Source organism: Paroedura picta, chromosome 17 (assembly GCF_049243985.1).
Source record: "Paroedura picta isolate Pp20150507F chromosome 17, Ppicta_v3.0, whole genome shotgun sequence".
Taxonomy (NCBI): domain Eukaryota; kingdom Metazoa; phylum Chordata; class Lepidosauria; order Squamata; family Gekkonidae; genus Paroedura; species Paroedura picta.
Window position 1 is genome coordinate 7,896,833 of NC_135385.1, and position 17,184 is coordinate 7,914,016.

General features: G+C 51.0%; 1 protein-coding gene across 2 annotated transcripts in view; it reads right to left on the reverse strand.

Annotated features, from left to right (window-relative positions):
- RAI1 (retinoic acid induced 1) overlaps positions 1-17,184 on the reverse strand; it is a 124,387-nt gene that overhangs the window by 75,399 nt on the left and 31,804 nt on the right. The window contains exon 2 of one of the 2 annotated variants that reach the window (XM_077317228.1): positions 10,966-11,065. The exons of the other annotated variant lie outside the window; for it this stretch is intronic. The gene's annotated coding sequence lies outside the window, so the exon portion shown is untranslated. The remainder of the gene's footprint in view (positions 1-10,965; positions 11,066-17,184) is intronic. 2 annotated transcript variants of the gene reach the window in all.

Sequence of the window (17,184 nt, forward strand, 5' to 3'; positions counted from 1 at the left end):
TGCAGTCTCTCCTGGTGCTCAACCCTGGAGAGCTGACTTCGATTCCCCGCTCCTCGACATGCAGCCAACTGGGTGGCCTTGGGCCAGTCACAGTTCTTGTAGAGTTGTTCTCACAGAGCGATTCTCTCAGCCTCACCTACCTCCCAGGTTGTTTGTTGTGGGGAGAGGAAGGGAAAGGTGTTTGTCAGTTGCTTTAGCACTCCTGAGGTGCCACATGTAACGTGTGAATCTACACCTTCACTCTTCTTAGACTCCTTAAATGCCCACGTGTGGACAGAGAGAAGAGCGTCCCTTGTTGCTAGGGGGTCTGCCCTGTTCTGGGTGAATCCAGCCTTAGGGTTTCACAGTTAGACCCCCTTTTGGCTCACAGGGGTTACTTTGAGGGTCAGGTTAATGATAAACAGAAGCACCTTTGTGGACTCTACTGCTTTGGGTTGGGGGAACTCATGGGGAACGGCATGTTGTGGAGGGCCTTACCAAAGACTTCCTGAAAAATGAGGAGCAGTTGTTGGAGGGGCCATGGCACAGTGTAAGAGCCTCTGCTTGGCATGCAGAAGGTCCCAGGTTCAATCCTCAGCAACTCCCGTTAAAAGGACCAGGCAGGAGGGGATGGGAAAGACATCCGTGTGGGACCCTGGAAAGCTGTGGAGAGGGGCTGTGGCTCAATGGAAGAGCCTCTGCTTGGCATGCAGAAGGTCCCAGGTTCAATCCTCAGCAACTCCCATTAAAAGGACCAGGCAGGAGGGGATGGGGAAGACCTCTGCCTGAGACCCTGCATTCTCTCAAACACCAAATGCTTTTGGCGAGGAGTCAGGCCAGCTGGATGGCCGGACCAGACGAGGGGACGATTTTCTCAAGCTGCATCTCCAGCAGCCTTTCGAGGACTTTTTAAAGACAAGTCTATTGGGTGGCTCGTTAAAAAAATAAAATGTGTCTGCTTGCTGAATTGAAATTTAAAATATGCTGACATATTGATGGTGGGCGATGTTATTAAGAATAGCGTATGCCTCTGGGCTGAGTTTTAATACCCGAAATTTTAATTTTTTAATTTTTTTTTTTTGGTTTTGGTTTCGATGATTGTTTTTATGTTTCCACATTCAGCTATTAGCTGCTCCCAGCCTTTTCAAAATGGGGAAGGGGAGAAATATTTCCAACCAAGACCCTTCCCTTTGAGATGCTGCTTGTTTGTTTGTCTCTTTGTTTATTTCTTCTTTCGACTTATTGCCCACCACTCTCAGAACTGGCTCATGGCGGGTTACAATTTGTCCGTGTTTAAAGCCCCATTAAAACCATCCTGGACAGTCATCCATATACAAAAATGGCGGTCTACAACCCAATAACCCACCAAAATCTAGCACAGGAGTAGGAGGAGCGAGCACAGGTCACAAAGAGGGTGCTTATCCTCTTAGCCCAGGGGAGCCCGTCAGATCTTCATCACCACGCCGGACTCAACCCTAGACCTGGTGAAAGGGCTCTGTTTTGCAGGCCCCGCGGAATGCTGGGAGTTTACAATGCCAGCCGCAAACTGGAGGGGAGCCGTCTAGACATGCCAAAGTGACGGAGGCCAGGTAGAATTTTCACGCTGGGTTCCGGGAGTTGCACGAATCGGCCACGAAACCGCAAACAAGTAAGGCCAAGGACGGAACTTGAACTTTATAAGCATGGACTTTGTTTTTCCTGTTCCAATTATTACCTTCAGGGACCTCGCCCTCATGGTTCCCCTGGAAGGGAGGAGGAGGAGAAAAGCTGAGTTTTTATTCCCCGCTTTTCACCCCCCAAGGTGACTTACAATCACCTTTCCTTTCTCCCCTCACAACAGACATCCTGCGAGGTAGGTGGGGCTGAGAGAGCTCTCACAGAACTGCTCTTGGGAAGAACAGCTCTCACAGGACTGTGACTAGCCCAAAGCCAACCAGCTGGCTTCAGGCAGAGGAGTAGGGAATCAAACCCGGTTCTCCAGATTAGAGCTCCCTGAACGCTATCCCGACTCCTCTTTATCCCATGAATCGGACCACGATTGAAACCAATGCCATTCTCCCCCCCTACTGTGTTCAGAGTTCAACCAGCTCATCAGAGAATCCGAGTGAGTTTCCACAGCAGAGCGGGAGATCGAACCGGCAGCCTCCCGGTTTCTCACCTGATGGTCCAACAGCCCCACCACCACGATGGGCGACCTTAAACGAAGCTGGGAGAGCAAGGCAGAGATCCAAACTTGGGCATCATCTCTTTCAAAGCAAAGGACATTGATATTCTGCATTCCCACAGACCAAATTACCAAGCCTGCAACCCCGTTCTCTCCCGGGACTGTCTTATGCCTCTTTGTCGCTTCCTTGAAAGGTTACAGGAAGATCGGCATTCTCACTGCATGCCGACTCGGACAGTTTGTTAAACGGGGGAGGACACGGTGCACACCGATCCTGTTAAAAAGGCACGGCATGGGCAGCCCCCCCCTCTCTAGAGCAGGGATAGTCAAACTGCGGCCCTCCAGATGTCCAAATGCTGGCAGGGGCTCATGGGAATTGTAGTCCATGGACATCTGGAGGGCCGCGGTTTGACTACCCCTGCTCTAGACCCACTTACAGCTGGTAGAGGGTGAGCGAGAGAGAGAGAGAGGAAGCAAAATAAATCAGAGGGCCAAGGCTCACCCACAGAGGAATTAAGGGGTTCGTCTAAAGTTAGCCTCCTGAGGGGAAGAGAACAAAGGCTGTCCTTCATTAGCATCGATTAATGAATTCACATATGTGCGCACTAATCTCCTCTTCTGCAAGGCCCGGCATTGGTCTTCTGGCCCTGGACTGTTCTACAATTGCCGGTTTTCAACACACCCCTTTTACTCTCCTGAGCAGGAGGAGGGAGCAGCGCTCGCTGGCTGAAGTGGCTTCAAGAGGTCGGACAGCCGCTGTGTCGGTCGTCTCAGGCCCATTTGCAGGCACAGCAACCAGCACAGCCCCCCCCCCCCCAAATGAGCCGAGGTTTAAAAATATGAACCTGGATGGAAAAGGTTAATCTTGAAAACGAGCATTCCACAAACAGATGGCCACCATCACAATAGCTGTTGGGCAAGTAAACGAAGCAGCAGAATGGGGCGTTTCACCTTGAGCCAGGAGGAGTGGCCAGGTACAAATATTTGAATTGGGGCAACCTGCAAGCTCTGCCCATTGTGTATGGGCTCCACCATTGGCACAATAGCTCAGTGGAGGCTCCATGTTCAGAAGCAAACTACCTTGGAACGGCAGATACTGCAGACAACAACGAGGGCTTTATGTCTTGCGAATCGGATAAAGATCTAAACCTAAATAATGAGGCATTCTCTGATTTTTAAAGCATGCTTATTTGAGTGTTTCCGGTTCCGTCTCTCTGCCAATTCAGTGGATCAACAGTTGGCAAGGGCAAAATTCATATCGGACTTGAAATGCCGACAGCCCGGGGCCAAAGCAGAGGGCACCGAACGGCTCCCCCAACCTCTCCTTGAAAGCTCTCAACTCCCCCACGGAGGGGGGCACGTGGCTCAGGACCCGCCCTGCGGAGCACTTTTGAGATCCTCGGATGAGCTAAGCGTCATTACGCCGGGCAGCGGTGCCTGAAATTAAACCCCTTTCTGCCACTGGAAGGTGCTGATACCTTCTAATAGAAAGGCAAGGGGGGCGGGTGGAAATCAATGGGGATGTGTCACCGTCCTCGTCAATATGCAATCCTTTCAAGCCATTGCAGGGGGGGGCGCAGGTCACCTACTGTTCTCTTCCCACTCGAGAGCGGTTCATTTCCTCCGGCGCTTCTCGTGCGGCTTCCGGGGCATTTCACTGTCCGAGTTTGACCTCTAAATAGCTCCGCAGCCTTGACAGGGATCCGTGGCCTGCTCGGTCGGGGGTAGCGAGGCGGGTTCTTGGACACTGGGAGGTTTCTAGAAGCCAGAGCTTTAGAGCTAAGGTCTTTGCACAATATCTTGATTGCGTCCCATCCCAAATTTGTCCCGTAAGCTTCCAAACCAGCCCTTTATTTGGTATGCCTTAGGATTGAGCCACGAGCATTTATTTGTTTATATCCCATCTCCCAACAGTTGGGGATCAAAGAGGGTTTCAAACCATGTTCGTCCCTTCCTCAGTTTTCTGGCAACAACAACCCCGAGAGGTAGGCTAGGCAGAGAGTTTGTGATGAGCCCGAGGTCGCCCAGTGAGTTTCCCTGGTCGAAGTAGGATTTGAACACAGGTTGCTCAAAGTGCTCAAACTATCCTCCCCTAGTGGGGCTGAATGGAAAAGATTATCTAGGAGAAGCAAGGGAGGTCGTGGGACTGCCCGTGTGGCCCCACACAAGAATATGGCTAGCAGTGCCTGGTACTGTCTGTGAACAGACAAACCTGATTGAGCCTTTGTCAGATCACTCACTCGCCTAATTCTGCACCGTATATTTGGCTGCGGATCTAACGACATGCTAGGTTGTCCCTTGGGTCTGTGCAGCCCAGATCTTCTCAAGAGTCTCCCTCTCAGCATACCCAGATAGGCAGGGCCTGGTTTGGATCAGGACCGTGCCTCATGGGGAGAAGGGGCTTTAGCCTTTCCACCGCGCCATCTCTTCAACCTAAGGCCACCACAAGGAGGTGCGATTTGAAGACGAGTTGGCTTGTATACCCTGCTTTTCACTGCCTGAACGAGTCTCCAAGCAGCTTACAATCCCCTTCCTTTCCTCTCCCCACAACAGACACCCTGTGAGGGAAGTGAGGCTGGGAGAGCTCTGACAGGACTGCTCGGTCAGAGCATAACTACGAGGGCCGTGACAAGCTCAAGATCACCCAGCTGGCTCCGCGAGCAGGGAGCGGAGAATCGAACCTGGCTCACCAGATTAGAAACCACCACACCATGCAAGACTCTTGCATACCGAAAGGGGATGGGAAAGTTTCCCCAGCGAGTTCTCTCAAGGGGGGTTGGAATTCCCTCTCCTGATTGGAATCCAACCCCAGCAAGGAGCTAAGAAGTACACATCCGGTCAACAGCCATTATGGATTACCAGGGTGTCTCTTGCCTGGCTGCCGGACAATCTCAGGATTTCAGGGCTATATAAACCAATAAATAATAAATAATCTCCTAAAACACCACATACAACACCTGCTTAACCTGAGACCCTTAAAATGGATGCTGGAGACTGATCCTTGGATTTACCAGTCAGTCCACAGCCCCTGCTGAAATACGGTGCCGAATAATCAGCACCCGAATAATCAGCAACCGAATTCTCGTGCAGCACTGCAGCAACTGGAGGAGGTATCTGGTCAACTGCCCCATGAGCTACCTCTGCAACAAAAGGGATGCATGCATTGTGACAGTCTTTCGGATGGAGGCACTGGTTTGCACACAGTGCAGGGGTCAGAACGGTTGACCAGGGTCTGAGAGGCTGGCGTTTGAGTTCTCCCTCTGTTGGGGATGCTCGCCGGATGACCTTGAGCCAACCGCACATCCGCAGCCCAACCAACCAGATAGGGTTGTTGTGAGGATAAAACCAAAGCGAGCAGAACGGCGACATAAGCGGCTTTGGGTCCCCGTTGGGGAGAGACGCCGAAGACGTCAAAATAAATATGTCAGGCGAGGGGAGCGACTGATTCGAAGCGGCACGATTTTTTTTCGCTAGGACGACGGCACCAAGCCAAGCCGGAGTGGCACAATGGGTGCCCGCAAGGAATGACTGACTACAGACCAAACGGGAGATGGTTGCTATCTTCAGGACAACGAACAGGTATATGGATGGAGGTAGTGGTGAAACTGCTAAGGCAAAGGCCATGGCCATGCGGGCCAAGGCCATGCATCGCTCCGGGCACCACTGAGAATGTCGTTGATTACAGATGGCCTCCCACATGCGAACGCATGCACATTGAAAAGCTCGCCACCGGCAGACAGGGCAAATCTCGCCTCCGTTTTCCCAATCCCCTAACCTTCGCAGGTATCCATGCCCCTCTCCCTTTTAGAACATAGAGAGGAGAGTCTGAATAGCGCGAGAAGCTCACAGGCTAAAACTCGGCTGGAAAAGAAGTACGACAATACCTGCTTGCCTTATTGCGAGACCTTCCCAGATGTTCAAAAGATAATCCGTAAAGGGGTTTTAGACACGACAGAAGGAACACTTGATCGGCCCGGCTAATTCTGAGATAACCAGTCTCCAAGGCTGATTCAGCTGTCAAGCCACTTGACTTCTTGGAGTGGAACAAGGACCATGTGGATCCACCAAGGAAAAGGGGAATGACTGATATTCTCCCCCCCCTCCCCGGGGTAAAGCCGCACCATCGTGGTGTTGATCCGGGGAACTCGGATTCAATGCAGCGGCGCCTGATGCAGAGTTTAAGAGGTGCTTCTCAGGGCAACAAAATACCTGGAACCTTCTCTGCTGGTCAGTGGATGTGGGGCAAGAGTGCTGGATAAGACGGGGGACTGCCCATTGCTGCGTCACCTACGGTGTAACCCCTACCGGCATGTCCGAAATCATGAATCTGCACCAGTTTGAAGATTCAGCTAAATTAAGTCTGGTTTTCAGCAGCAGCAAGCTGGGGGATTCAACAGCAAATGCCGGTGTACATCACCTGCTGCCCTCCATCCTCTGGTAGACTGCACTTGCACACAGAGGTTCCACTTGACTCCCTGAGCTAAAGGCTATTCATGCACCCTTCAAAGGATGTGTCTCGTTCTAGAGCCAACTAAGCTAGCAACAGTTGCTAAATGCAATGTGGTGATCCTTGTGGGGGTTTTTTGTTTGTTTTGAGTTATGGGATTGCTGGTCAGATCCTCGTTTGTTTGTTTTTTGTACACTCGGTGGTTGTTTTCCACCGGAGTTACCTTGCTTTTAGGCTTTGTTATAATTGACCTTGGGGATTGGCCAGGTTGGAAAAGAAAGCTCTGTTTTTAATAAATTCAGTAAATAAATAATACCCCTTGGGGTAGCAAATCCAGTAAAGCTTCCTGAAACCCTGGCTGCAGCTTAGCGGGCTTGGAATTCAAAGCTGGAGAAGGGGGAACACGATCAAAAGCCCTCTCTCCTTCACTTGATTTTGCAAAACACAAGTCAGTTCCCTTCTGAGGGAGTGGCATTTCTGCACATGCTCAGAGGCACTCAGCCAAGATGCCAAAAGTTCGGAATACGAGGCTTACACTAAGCCCGAGAACAAATGCAGAACAAGAAATGGTTCACTTGACTTAACTTTTTAAAAAATTAGATCTCTCTTCCATTCGGATGTCTATCAACAGCTACGGAATAGAACTTCCATATTCTGAGGCAGCCCACCTTAGAATACTAAACGGTGACAATGTCGGAGACTGAGGGCGGCGATCCGAACCCTTGCATCTGACATCTGCGCCCCATTTCCGAGTACCCTCCAAAGCGATTGCCAAAAGCGAGGAGTTTTGTCAGAGGAAGAGATATTTCACGCAACAATGAGGAACTAGGGTCACCCCTGTCCAAAAATGCAGCGGAGATCTCTTCAGGGCCCAAGAGGTGCTTCTCAACCTGTCCGAGCCACCATCCCTCATTCCTGCTTCCCCAGAAGAGCCGCTGAGCAGAGGCCAGGGACAACAAATGCAGCCATCAGTGACAAGGACTATCCCGCGAGGGTTAAGATCTTCAATTAGGGTCCTCATTATAAGACGAGGAAAGCCGCTCTGTCCTCTCTGCACATAACACGTCTCTCCCACCCCCTTCGAGAGACAGGGAATGGGAGAGGAGGGCTTCGACGAACCGGCATCTTTAATGCAAGAGACGGCTCCGCCGCGATCCGGCCCCTGTTTTGACTTTCATCTCCAAGAGGTGTCTTGGGAATCCATTAAGCCCAATTTAAATCGACTCTCCGCCCCCGCAGTCCTCTCTCCCCGCAGCTCTCGGTCTCCCTCCGAAACAACCGCCAACGCGGTTTTCAAAAACCATCAACACTTGATGGGGGGAGGGGTTGGACGCATTGGGTTCCGATATCGGGGTCCCAGAGACTCCCCGTTGCATCCGTTTCTTAAAGAAGCTATCGAGGACTCATGGAGGACTCCAATCTCCCCAAATAGGAGAGCATAGGAAGGATTACAATTTATAATTGTATGCATGGTGGGGAGGGAATCCCTAATGACTCCCCCCATTCATTCCTAGATCTTTGAGACCCATCAATACTGTATGGACTTTTTCCGACCAATGCAAAATCTTCCAACGAGTTAACACCTTCGTATAGACAGATCAGGACCAAAGCTATCTGCACCAGCTGAAGTTGTTACGACCTGCCAATTGCCCACATAAATAATATTTGCATAGTACTTGAGGGCAGGGGCAGGTGATTTCATCAGATGACGTTATAATTTTTTTTAAAAAATTATACTCGCCTCATTTTCTGTTTGTAAGCCTCCCACACCAGAAAGATATTATCTGATCCTGAAGATGTACCACTTTCTTTACCCTAAAGCACCTATTAAGGTGAATTCCTTTGAATTCGGCTCCTGTATATAAAAATTCGACGGTTTGTTAAGATCTTGGCTCCGAAAAAGGATTATGAGCAGCCAGGTAAAACACCCTACGGGCAAGCCTGAGACCCGAATTCTAATTTTGATGCAGTCCTGAAGCTCAATGGGGTGTCTGGATGGATTTTGAAGGCACCAGGGATCGACGGCAGAGTATCTACTTGGTATCTACTTGGCATCCAGAAGGTCCCAGGTTCAGTCCCTGGCATCTCCTGTTAAAAGGATCAGGAAATGGGGGTGATGCGAAGTACCCCCTGGAGAGCTATGGAGAGGGACCAGGGCTCAGTGGTAAGAGCACATGCTTGGCATGTGGAAATACCCTGGTTCAGTTCCTCGCATCTCCAGTTAAAAGGATTCAGTGTTGGGTCACAGGAAAGAACACGAGACCCTGGAGATCTGCTATCACGACAACACTGACCCTGACAGACCAATGGCCTCTCAGTAGAAGGCCACTCCATATTTCAGTTCAGCCCGCCCCGTAAGGTTGTTGTGAAATTAGCCCAGCACACACACCTGAGATCTTTGGCACACACGAGGGTGGTCTAAACAACATTTTAAAACTATTGCCTATGAATCAATTCTATGCTGCGCTTATATATCTCTTTCATATCCCATTTTTCCATTCCTGGGCATGCTCCTCCTGTTTTCTTCCCATAACCCTGTGAGGGAGGCCAGCTAAGAGGTAACAACTTTAAAGGCAGCTCAGCTGGTGACTTCCAGGGTTATGGAAGAATGTGAAGCCCAGAAAAACCAATGGCATTTCCAGCTTTGCAGTTGGATGGGAGATCCCCTAAGTGACACAAGATGATTACTTTTGAGCATCGTCAAGACAAAACTGGAAGAAAAGCAGCATATTTCTGTAATTTTTGTACCTTCTTCCAGGGGGCAAGCTACTGGGTTCTCCCCTCCTTCGTTTTTGCCTTTACAACAACCCTGTGAGGCTGGCCAGGCTGAGAGTGACCGGCCCAAGGTCAACCAGGTAGAGCGGTGATTCAAACTTGAGATTTTCAAGACCTAGTCCGAGTACTCTGCCACATTGGCTCTTCTGATCTACCCACTACACCACACTGCCCTTTCTGGTGCATTCTCTCTCCTCTCTCTCCTCAATAAGAAAAAAAAATGCCACATATCGTCGAGAACCTGTATGTCCTTACGTTCTGCCTGACATCTCCTGCATGCAACAACTGTGCAGTTTGCTGTTCCTTTCCTGGCCGCCTCCTGTGTTGCAAACATCTGCTTTTTATTTATTAAACATCTGCATCATGGATTCAGTGAGCACCGAAGCGTTCGCCCATGCTTGGACACCCACGCACGCCAACGTTCCCGGCAACGACGGACAACCCATTTTGCTCCGGAGCCTCTCTGCTGCTCCTAACAGGATTGCTCTGGAGCAAATGCCTTTTGAGGAGCGTGACCCTTCCTGGATACCAGGCAAGTGCCTAGTTCCTTCCCAGTCACAGGACCCCGCTGACCACGACTATTTAAACCCCCTTGTCCGTCTTAGAAGTACCCTTTTCCGCAAAGATACTCGACGCATTTGCAATTAATTCCTCAGCTAGAAGATCACCTTCACCCGCTGAAGGTCTACAAAAGGGTCCCCGAGAGCCAATTTATTTATTTCCCCCCCCAAAAAAAACTGACGAGGTGGCTTGTGCCAGAGAGGAGGGGGATAAAATTGCCAGGGAGGGGACGGGGAGAATCCCAACCCGACCTCTTTGAAGTCTCCCCCGGGGGTTTCCAAATGCACCACCAGCTGTCCAGTGCGAATGCAAGCCACGATCAGCCATCTCAAGATTGGTGCTCTGGATAAAGATGCGCCACACGACCCGAGCAGGGGCGGGGGGTGGACAAGAGGACATCGACACCGCACACAGACGCAACGACAACAGAGAATGGGAATACTGAGTCTCTCTGTTGGCAGCCATCCGGCAACTTTTCACGGAGAAGACCCTTCCGACGAGCATGCGGAAATAAGCACTCGCCAGCAGGCTTCGCCCGCACCGTGGACCCCGCCAACCGAGGATCAGGCATTCATTGAACTTCACAGATGTCAATGAAAAGGGGCTGAGGGGGGATTGGGGGTATAACAAGCCGTTCGAAAGGACCCCAAGCAAACTTCGGTTCTGTTCCTAACCCGGCTTGACGCCGTCCACCTTTGTTCAAAGGACACGACCGAACCGTTCCTTTCCGGTTCGGTGGCTTGCGCGAAAATTTGCAAGAACTCCCATCGCCCTTTCCACGAACCCGTTTTGACGGGGTGAGCAACCCGACCCCTACACAACCACACTTCCCAACTCCACCAAAGCCCAACGTCAATGTTCTCACCCATCCCCCCCAAAAAAAATGACCGAAGGAGAACAAACAAAACAGGGGTGGAGGGGAAAGACGAGAAAGCTGGTGAATGAATGGGTGGATGAATGAATGAATGACCATTGTGTAGCCCCACCAACGAAGAACCAAAGGGATCTCGGGGGTGGGGGTGGGGGGTTTGCACAATACCTGCACGTTATTTTTCCTCCTCTTCTCTTCCGACCCTCTCTCGCGCTCTCCCCTCTTTTCCCTTCTGTTCTTCCAGAACACGGTGGCCGCCGATTAGATCCTTAAGGAAGGGGGGGAGCGGAAAAAAGGTGAAAAAAAAATGCACAATTCCTTTCTCTCTTCTTCTTCTTCTCTCTCCCCCCCCCCCTTTTCTTTTCTCAGCAATCCTTTTGAGCTTTTTCAGTAGTCATTACTCATGGACCGCTAGAGGATAGGCGGTAATTAGGAACGGCCCTGTAGCATCCAGTTTGAAAATTTAATGCCAGCGGAGGAGGCGGAGAACTGATCATTTGTGTGCAGGGAAAGCACAGTGTGAGTGTGCGTGTGTGTGTGTGTGTGGAGGGGGGTGTCGGTTGGCTGCAGGCTCCGAAAGGCAGACGGGGAGAGGAAAAAGTGCTGGAGCTCAGGGTGAAGGGGAAAAGGAGTGGTTTAGGTTTCCTCGGTGGAACTATAAAGACATCAGCATATCCACAGAGACTAAGGGACTGGAGGCGACGGTCTCTCTCTCTCTCTCTCTCTCTCTCTCTCTCTCTCTTTTTGTGTAGAGTCCCTGGCAGCTTTGCTTCTCTGATCTGCGCTCTCTGTGTGTGTTTGTGCCAGGAATAGCAATCAGAGCGAGGGGCAGCCCGCAAAACACGCACACGCCCGTCACGCAGGGTCAAGGAAAGCTGCAGAGGCTTTTTGGGGAAGGGGGAGGGTTGGAACCCGGCTCGATCAAAACACAAAGTCCTCCAGAGGGGAAGAAAAATAATAACATGGAGAAAGGAAGAGGCGGAGAAAGGAGGAGGTCGTATCGCCCCCCCCCCACTCCTTGTGAAAGAAAGAACCACTCAGAGGGGATGTGGGAGGGTAGGGAGGGCAATTGCCAATCCTCCCCGGTCAAGAGAGAGCGCCGCGGTGAAAAGGTGCAGAAAGGGGGTCAGGATCAGATAGGTGGCTTGGCGCAGGGGGGCGGGGAGGAACAGGAAGGGGGAAAGGAGAAGGGAAGCAGTCCAGGAGGGTGCAGGGGGGGCGGGAAGCACGGCACACCTGGAGCTTCTCAGTGCTGCACGGAGCCAGCTGCAGCCAAAGTGGTGAGTGACAGCAGGAATATGGGCGCGGAGGGGGGGGGGTGCCACAGCTCTGCTGGGGGGGATGGTACGGGCAGGGCGTGCTGGCAAAGGAGAGGCAAGGGTAGGCAGTTCGGTTGAACGTGAGTCCATAGGGGGGACAGAAGCGGGGAATGGTTAGAAGGTGCAGGGAGGCATTTCTCAGAATAACGAAGGGATTTCTCCAGAGGGCAGAATCCCAGGTGTCTGGTAACCAGCGGACCTTAACAACCTGGCCTTGGGAACAGAGTGATCAGTGGCAGGTGAGAACAGGTAGGAAAATGAAGCTGGTTTTGCAGGTTTAAAATAAACGAAAGAGAGGCAGAATGCTTCCCCAGCACCACCAATGTGTGTTTACAACCCCATTGGGGCAAGGGGGTCACTGACATTTCCAGAATCCCAAAGACTCTCGAATAGGGAAGGCAATTCAAAGGTGTAGGGCAGTGGTTCTCAACCTGGGGGTCAAGACCCCGTTGGGGGTCGAACAACCCTTTTACAGGGGTCGCAGCAGGGCAAGCAGCTTGGACGGGGGGGGGCACCATCCACACAACAAACTTGCGGGGTAGAGCGCCATAGAGCGTTCCTCTGTCTGGAGCAGCAGAAAACAGTGATATCGGCATGGTGGGACAAGAGGCAGAACTGAACTAAGAAACCCCAGAAAAAAAACAATTTATATACCATCATGAACTATGGATCTTCATGTCATTGGTCAGTTTTGGGTTAATTTATGTGAAAGAACCCTTGCATAATTTTATGGTTGGGGGTCACCACCACATGAGAAACTGTATTAAAGGGTCGCAGCATTAGGAAGGTTGAGGACCACTGGTGTAGGGGAACCTGGATACGATGCCTCCTTACATAGATGAGCTAATGATATACAGATGTCTCCCCCCCTTCCCCTTTCAACCCTGGTTTCCAGGTTCAACAAATAAAACAAAAACATGCACTCGAAAGCTCACACCTTGAATAAATCTTTGTTGGTCTTAAAGGTGTTGCTGGATTCTGATTTTATTAAGCACCCTACTGTTATCGTATGGGAGTTCACAGAGTAATGGAAACCGGTAGGCTCCTGCCCCAAACAACTTGCAGTTCAAAGAATTAGAACACTAACGCAATTGGGACTGGGGCTGGGTGAAGGCTGTGGGGCCCAAGCTCCCATTTTGGAAGATCCACAGATCTTGACCATCAACATTGAGTGCCTCACTGGCCCGCTGCTGTGACGATCACTTCACAACCACAGTCCTCCTGAGGGGTCACAAGTGACACTTTGGAACGCCCCAGAAGGTTGTGGAAGGCGATGGAAAAGTTTGGACTGAAATGGCACCCGCTGTATTGAGCAGAGAAGCTATGATCGACAACGGCGGATGGAAGAAACAAACAATGGGACCCGTCTGGAATTGGGGGACCAAGGAAGCCCTTTGGGGAAGGGAAGGGAATCTCAGTCACAGTCTTCAAATGCAAAGTCCTGCTATTATGTCTAAGTAAATGCATCACAATGCTTCTTGGAAGGAGAAGAAAAGTTGGGATTTTTTGCCCCACTTTTCACTACTTAAGGGAGTCTTAAAGTAGCTTACAATTACCTTCCCTTCCTCTCCCCACAACAGATACCCCGAGGGGCAGGTGAGGCTGAGAAAGCTCTAAGTGAACTGCTCTGTGAGAACAGATCTAACATGGTTGTGACTAGCCCAAGGTCACCCAGATGGCTGCATGTGCAGGAGGAGTGGGGAATCAAACTCGGCTCTCCAGATTAGACCCCGCAGCTCTTAACCAAAACACAAAGCCATGCTTATCCCTCCTGCCCCCAAGAGTGAAGGATCAAACCCAGTTATCCAGATTAGAGGCCACTATTCTTAACCAAGACGCCAGAGCTGGGCTTATCCCTCCCTCCCCTATGAGCTTTGGACGTCGACAAGCACCTTTTCCTACCTCGCTACTCATAACAACGGCCATGCTGCAGCCATGTTAACGATCAAACACAAGAGGAGCAAATATAGTTTTCCCTTTTAATGGTGGTTGTTCTTTTTTTAATTGCCATTTGGGTTTGCTTGGGACAGCACCTCTCTCAGCAGGCTCAAACCACCTGTTTTATTCCTCGCCTGCTTTCTCTCCACCTCCCAATACTACGGAGCACGGCTTATTAAATACAATATGGCTGAAGGCCTTTGCGGGTGTTTTGGAGGTAAGGACAGGGATTAAGAACTACAAGATCCACAAACCTATGGCGGCTTCTCTCCCATTGACCTTTCGCGGCCACCTTCTAATTCTGCCCTTCGTGCCACGGCCATTGGACACTCCAGCCCAAATTTATTGTAATTTAGATCTTTATACTCCGTTTGACTCTCCACTGTAGACTCCAAAGCAATTTATAAGGTCATTCGCTCTATCTCCATTTTATCCCCCCCTGTGAGGTAGGCCAGGCCGAGAGGGTGAACCCGCTCCGAGATCGCACCACGAGCTTTCATGGCAGAGTGGGGATTCGAATCCGGGTCAGGTCCTAGCCCAGCCTTTCTCAACTTTTTTACCACTGGAAAAACCCAGATACATTCGTCAGGCTTCGAGAAATCCCAGAAATGGCGCCATCATGCAGAATACGGTGGGGAAGTATAGTTGTGGACATGCCCATCTGGGGCCCCACCCCTTTGTACCCCCCTCCAAGTCCATCATTGGCCATGGGGGGGCAGGTCAACATCACCAAGACAGGATGCAGAGAGAGCCAGTTAACAAACTGAATGAATGAATGAAGGAACGAATGAACGAACGAATGAATGAATGAATGAATGAATGAACGAACGAATAAACGAACGAACGAACAAATGAAAATTTCTCCTCTTCACCTGAGCCAGGTGAGGGAGGAGATATGCCAGGATTGCTGCTCGGAAGTGAGAATGGAGCCCATGAAGGCCACCAAACTGAAGCTCCCGCCAGGCGTGACGTAAGTGCCGTGGGTCAACACTGGCAGAGGAATACAGACCCGGTCCATTCTGGATAGAGCTGCCCTCCCTTTAAAGGAGAACATTTGTATTGGAGGGTATTTTTAGACACAGACTGAGGTTTGCGTCTCCTCTGTGACGCTTAAGCACCTCTGTCCAGATTGGGCTGATGCGCCAGCTGCAATCTTGCCTCGGCAGTCACCATTTGGCCACCGCGCCATGCGCTCCGGTCACATCCCGAATCGGATCGCGGCAATTCACATCATGCGGGGCTGCCCTCCTCGAAAACGGTTTGGATGCTGCCTCAGGACACAGCCTGGGGCTAGCTGCAGAGACGGGGCCAATCTGAAAATAACTCCGCTCTGAAAATAACTCCCACAGGCAGCCAGTTCGCATCAAGGGGCTGGTAGTTACCGGCGCAGACTCAAACAGGTAGACTCTGAATCCAGTTGTAATCGACTCAGTGGGGCTTGTGCTCAGGAAATGGTTCTCACAAATGGCCTGTTAAAATCCTAAACAATTGGCTACCCAATACTTGAAGGACTGCCTTCTCCCATACGTTCCTGCCCCCCACAATCACCATCTCTGCCTTCTCTAGCTGCCCCCCTTGTTTTGGGGGCACCCCATCTACAGACCTTCTCCTTCCCAGCAGAGGTTTGCATCATGCCAAACTTTACTCGTTTCTGTTTTGCTCGAACTTTTCATTTTTAACCAAAGAGTTTCGGAGGACCGAATTTTCATTCTAAAGTTCGTATGTTAGCCATCTTGTCCTTCCTTCCTTCCTTCCTTCCTTCCTTCCTTCCTTCCTTCCTTCCTTCCTTCCTTCCTTCCTTCCTTCCTTCCTTCCTTCTCATTCCACTTCCAATCTCCTTCCTTCCTTCCTTCCTTCCAAGGACTGGTCAGTTTCCTTCCTTCCTTCCTTCCTTCCTTCCTTCCTTCCTTCCTTCCTTCCTTCCTTCCTTCCTTCCTTCCTTCCTTCCTTCCTTCCTTCCTTCCTTCCTTCCTTCCTTCCTTCCTTCCTTCTCATTCCACTTCCAATCTCCTTCCTTCCTTCCTTCCTTCCTTCCTTCCTTCTCATTCCACTTCCAATCTCCTTCCTTCCTTCCTTCCTTCCTTCCTTCCTTCCTTCCTTCCTTCCTTCCTTCCTTCCTTCCTTCTCATTCCACTTCCAATCTCCTTCCTTCCTTCCTTCCTTCCTTCCTTCCTTCCTTCCTTCTCATTCCACTTCCAATCTCCTTCCTTCCTTCCTTCCTTCCTTCCTTCCTTCCTTCCTTCTCATTCCACTTCCAATCTCCTTCCTTCCTTCCTTCCTTCCTTCCTTCCTTCCTTCCTTCCTTCCTTCCTTCCTTCCTTCCTTCCTTCCTTCCTTCCCCCATGAGCAGGATACATAGTCTCTAACAAGGGGAGGTTAAATCCGCCACCATTTTTGCAGAAGAAAACAGAGAATCCATCCACGGTCCCGAGAACGCCCCCGCGAGGCCCTTCTCTAAGAAAGGATGGCCACGAGAACGCTACGGGTTCACCAAGCCAAGCGAAGGGATCCAGAGCACGATCCACTCCCTGCTTGAAGGGGATCAACCCTAGCAGGAAGCAGAGAGGCCCAGATGGTCGGGAAAGACAGGCATGCAGGCGGCTACAATTTGCCGCGCCTAATGAGGTCACGGACCCCTCTAACGCGCCAGTCTCAGCATTCTGCAGAACGGTTCATTCTGCTGTGCCTCACCTGTCGGTCCAGCCCCTTGTTCTCCCCCCGCCCCCATTTGCACAAAGAGGCACCCTCAGGGAGGCGAGAGAAGGCACGGCTTCCCCCCCTGCTTTCTTTCCAACGGAAACCCCGCTCCCAGCACTGCCGTGGGCCCCTCCTGCGGTGACCTAGGCCGTATCGAGTGCAGCCTTTGGTCTGTGTCAGCCTCCCGGTTTCCATGGAAAGAATGAATGGCAAATCTTTCCCGGCGGTTTATTAGAATTCCTTTTACTCCAGCGAAGGGCGGCCAAGTGGAGTAAAAAGCTTTAATACGGGCCTAATGGAACCCAGGGGAAAGCAGGGGAGGAAATCTCCCCTCAAGAAGAGGAGGTGCAAGGATGGAGGGGCGGGAGGGGAATTTTCATGATAAATTCCCGGACAGGTTGCCTCTCTCTCTCTCTCTCTCTCTCTCTCTCTC